Raw genomic sequence first — 5,592 nt, forward strand, 5'->3', positions numbered from 1 at the left:
TCTCTCAAGAACCTGCAAGAGTAATCCCGAGTGCACTACCATCGTGGGCCTAGCTCACGGCTTTCGTTTGGATCTTTTGTAATGAGCATGCTTTACTTTGCTTTCAATAGATTTTATAGTATGGCGATTGCATGTTCTATCTTTGTTCACATTTCCTTTTCCATGAAATGAAAATCTCTTGATAGTCATCCATATTCATGTTTCTTCATTTCCATTCAAGTGTTATTCTCCATTCTCAAAACCACTTTCATTCATTTCTTTAACAGGATTGAAAATGATGATAATAAAGAGGACGAACTTAATGACCCAGATTTTGATGCACCCATTAGCAATGTTGAATCTGACTATGAAATAGACGAAGAAATGGAGATTTTTCCTGAGATATTAAGACAAGTCAATCAAGAAGAGAAAATAATACAGCCGCATCAAGAGTTAACTGAAGTCGTGAATTTGGGAACTGAAACGGAGAAAAAGGAAGTCAAGATAGGAGCTGCCTTTGAAGGAGAAAGCAAAAAGAAGTTGATAGATTTATTGCATAGTTACCAGGATGTCTTTGCATGGTCTTATCAGGACATGCCGGGTCTTGATACAAACATTGTTGTTCATAAGTTGCCATTAATTCCAGAATGTACCCCTGTGAAACAAAAATTGAGGAGAATGAAAGTAGACATGTTGTTGAAGATAAGAGATGAAGTGAAGAAGCAGTTTGATGCTGGTTTCTTGGCAGTGGCTCGATATCCAAAATGGGTGGCGAATATTGTACCTGTCCCCAAAAAAGATGGCAAAGTTCGGATGTGTGTCGACTATAGAGACCTTAATCGCGCAAGCCCAAAGGATAACTTCCCTCTTCCTCACATTGATGTTTTAGTGGATAATACAGCCAGACATTCTACCTTCTCTTTCATGGATGGATTTTTAGGTTACAATCAGATCAAGATGGCACCAGAAGATCGCGAGAAAACAACTTTTATTACTCTATGGGGAACTTTCTGTTATAAAGTCATGCCTTTTGGTTTGAAGAATGCCGGTGCCACTCATCAAAGGGCCATGGTCACTTTGTTTCATGATATGATGCATAAAGAAGTTGAAGTATATGTCGATGATATGATAGCAAAATCCAAAGAAGGTGAAGATCATATTGTGAATCTCCAGAAGTTGTTTGATCGATTAAGGAAGCATCAATTGAAGTTGAATCCAGCTAAGTGCACATTTGGGGCAACCTCGGGGAAGTTGTTAGGTTTCATTGTAAGCAGGAAAGGAATCGAAGTAGATCCTGATAAAGTGAAGGCGATCTTGGAGATGTCACCCCCTCGGACAGAAAAGGAGGTTAGGGGTTTCTTGGGAAGATTGAATTACATTGCCAGATTCATTTCACAGTTGACGGCTACTTGTGAACCTATCTTTAAATTGTTGCGTAAAAGTAACTCTACTGAGTGGAATAAAGATTGTCAGGTAGCCTTCGAAAAGATCAAGCAATACTTGAAAAGTCCTCCAGTGTTGATGCCTCCTGTGGCTGGCAGGCCGCTTATTCTCTATTTGACTGTCTCAGATAGTTCGATGGGATGTGTGCTCGGACAACATGACTCATCAGGAAGGATAGAGCATGCCATTTATTACTTAAGCAAAAAGTTTACCAGTTGTGAAGCAAATTATTCGATGTTAGAGAAGACTTGTTGCTCGTTGGTTTGGGCTGCGCATCGACTTAGACAATACATGCTTTATCACACTACATGGTTGATTTCCAGGATGGATCCTATCAAGTACATTTTTGAGAAACCTTCTCTTTCAGGGAGGATAGCTAAATGGCAAATGTTATTATCAGAATATGATATTTTATATGTCACACAGAAGGCAACCAAGGGGAGTGCAATAGCAGATTATTTGGCAGAGGGAGCGATTGATGATACTCAAACTATGGATTTGAAATTTCCAGATATTGATGTCATGACTGTGTCGATAGAAGAAGAGAATCAAAAGAATTTGGCAAAATGGACTATGTTGTTTGATGGCGCTTCTAATATTATAGGATGCGGAATTGGTGCAGTGTTAATATCACCTGAAGAGAAGGTTATACCGTTTACAGCTAAGTTGTATTTCGAATGTACCAACAATGTGGCTGAGTATGAAGCATGTACGATGGGAATTCAAGCTGCCATTGATATGGGGATTAGGAGGCTACAGGTCTATGGTGATTCACAGTTGGTGATTAGGCAATTGAATGACGAATGGGAAACCAAAGATGACAAGCTTATTCCATACTACCAGCATATCAAAAAATTAATCAAGTTTTTTGATTGGGTGGAGCTGGATTATATCCCAAGGGGAGAAAATCAAATAGCAGATGCTCTGGCAACTCTGGCAGCAATGTTTGATGTAGACCCAAAAGGGGAAGTGCAGGTGATTAAAATCGAGAAACGAGAAGTTCGAGGTTACTGTTTAAATTTGGAGGGAGAGCCTGATGGTAAACCGTGGTATCATGATATTCAACAGTACATTGAGAAGAAGGAATATCCATCAGGAGCATCAGAAAATGATAAGCGTACCATCAGGAGATTGGCGGGATCTTTCTTCTTGAGTGGAAATGTTCTTTATAAAAGGAATGATGGGATAGTTTTCTTACGATGTGTTGATATTGCTGAGGCTAAGCAAATCATGGAGGAAATTCATGAAGGGATATGTGGGACTCATTCTAGTGGATATGCAATGGCAAGGAAGATTATACGTGCAGGGTATTATTGGTTAACCATGGAGAGGGATTGTATAAGTTATGCAAATAGATGCCACAAGTGTCAGATTAATGCAGACAGGACACATGTTCCCGTTAATCCATTACATGTGTTGACGTCACCATGGCCTTTCTCTATGTGGGGATTAGATGTCATCGGTTCAATTGAGCCAAAGGCTTCTAATGGGCATCGTTTCATTTTGGTTGCCATTGATTATTTTACCAAATGGGTGGAGGCTGCTTCATATTCTAATGTGACGAGTAGCGTGGTTGTTCGGTTTTTGAGGAAAGAGATTGTTTGTCGATATGGAGTCCCGGAAAGAATTATTACTGATAATGGCACGAATTTCAATAGCAAAATGGTGAAAGGTTTTTGTGACCAGTTCAAAATTCGTCATCATAATTCGACGCCATACCGACCAAAGATGAATGGGGCTGTTGAGGCGGCGAATAAGAATATCAAGAAGATCATCAGGAAGATGACAGAGAATTACAAAGATTGGCATGAGAAGCTCCCTTTTGCTCTATATGGTTATCGGACATCAATACGCACATCTACCGGGGAGACTCTTTTCTCTTTGGTGTATGGTATGGAAGCAGTTTTGCCTATCGAAGTGGAGATTCCATCCCTTCGAGTAGTTCTGGAGGCAGGTTTGGAAGAATCAGAATGGACTCGAACGAGATATGAGCAGTTGAATTTGATAGAAGAACGAAGATTAAGAGCAATTTGCAAAGGGCAATTGTATCAAAGAAGATTGATGAAAGCACATAATAAGAAAGTTCGGCCTCGCAGCTTCAGGGGGGGAGAGTTAGTGTTGAAGATGATTTTGCCACCTCAAAAGGATCACCGAGGGAAGTGGACACCGAATTATGAGGGACCATATGTGGTGAAAAAAGCTTTTGAAGGAGGAGCATTAATATTGACAAGAATGGATGGAGAAGAATTGCCTAATCCGGTGAATGCAGACGCCATCAAAAAGTATTACCCCTAGCAAAAAAAAAAAAAAAAAAAAAAAACTCGCTAGATTGAAAACCCGAAAGGGCGATCTAGGCAAAAATTAGAGTAAAAAGCTCGCTAGATTGAAAACCCGAAAGGGCGGTCTAGGCAAAAATTAGAGCAATAAAAATCCCGCTGGAGTGAAAATCCCCCGTGGGCGCTTCAGGCAAAAATTAGGGAAAAAAGAAAAGTCTCTACTATAGTGAAAACCCTTCATGGGAGCTTCAAATAATATTGAGATCAGAAGGGTGTGGTGAAAGCAACTAAGGGGAATGAGGCAGAGGCCTTTCGAGGATTTGAGATGAATATAAGGAAGTACAATGAATGACAGATGGCGAGGCTGTACACAGGTGAATTGGCTATGTTCAGGGGTATGCATGATGAGGCTGCGAAGGAGACGAGTGATATGGAAGTAGTCAGATTCAATAATTGCAAAATGGGGGCACACAAAACTGGGGCAGTTTTGTGCGGAATCGGAATTATTTCATTCATATCTTGCAAAGATTTCTGCTATTTCCTTTGTTTCTAACCTTCTGGAATCATATACGTACCTCGTCAGTTTCTCTTGTTATCTATCCATTTTAATAAAATGCTCTGAGGTCATTCATTTCTGAGTTCCTAATTCATTGATTGTTTTCATCAAAATTTTGATTGCTTGCGCAAAATTCTCATATAGTACAAGCATCGCCATGCTATTGAATTTATTTGAAATTGAGTAAAGTAATAAAAGAATTATGACAAGTGCATTAGGATATTGTTCTTCACAGGGACTTGAAAGGTTTTGGTGTTCTTGGCTATGACGGAGCTAAAGGAAATTAAATGACGCTAAAAGGCATGGGGGAGTCGGAGAGATTGTGGTGTTCTTAACTCTAGGAGGGCTAAAAGAAATTAAATGGCGTTAAAAGGCATTAGTGGAGGCCAGGGAGATTTTGTTTAGCATTAAAGATACGTCGGATTTGATGGAAATCAGATGTAAACAGTAAATCGATGGGAAGATCAGACAAAAGAGAATGAAAGATACAAGAATAAGGGTAACATGGCAGATTGAAGATAGGATGGAATCAAAAGATGCAGTCTTCTCATGAGGGATAATGGCAGGATGATAGGGGTGATGGTGCTGACGACAATTAACCGAAGTCGAATTTTCAAAATGAAAAAATAAAATACAATTTCTCTTCATACATTCATACACTCATGGATATTTTCTTGCATAAAGTTCACACAAACATTTGGCCAAGCCGGGAATGGCCTCGTGATCCCGTGCCCTTTATTTTTCTGCACCAACATTTGGCCAAGCCGGGAATGGCCTCGTGATCCCGTGCCCTTTATTTTTCTACTACCAACATTTGGCCAAGCCGGGAATGGCCTCGTGATCCCGTGCCCTTTATTTTTCTGCACCAACATTTGGCCAAGCCGGGAATGGCCTCGTGATCCCGTGCCCTTTATTTTTCTGCACAACCATTTGGCCAAGCCGGGAATGGCCTCGTGATCCCGTGCCCTTTATTTTTCTGCACAACCATTTGGCCAAGCCGGGAATGGTCTCGTGATCCCGTGCCCTTTATTTTTCTGCACCAACATTTGGCCAAGCCGGGAATGGCCTCGTGATCCCGTGCCCCTTTATTTTCTTGCACAAACAGTTGGCCAAGCCGGGAATGGCCTTGTGATCCCGTGCCCCTTTATTTTCTTGCACAAACAGTTGGCCAAGCCGGGAATGGCCTTGTGATCCCGTGCCCCTTTATTTTCTTGAACAAACATTTGGCCAAACCAGGAATGGCCATAGTGATCCCGTGTATTTCAATTCTCGTACGAAACTCGGTTGACTACGCCTTTGTTTGCCTTTTATTTCATAAAGGACATACAAAGGGGGGCA

Source organism: Tripterygium wilfordii, chromosome 22 (genome assembly GCF_013401445.1).
Source record: "Tripterygium wilfordii isolate XIE 37 chromosome 22, ASM1340144v1, whole genome shotgun sequence".
Lineage (NCBI taxonomy): Eukaryota > Viridiplantae > Streptophyta > Magnoliopsida > Celastrales > Celastraceae > Tripterygium > Tripterygium wilfordii.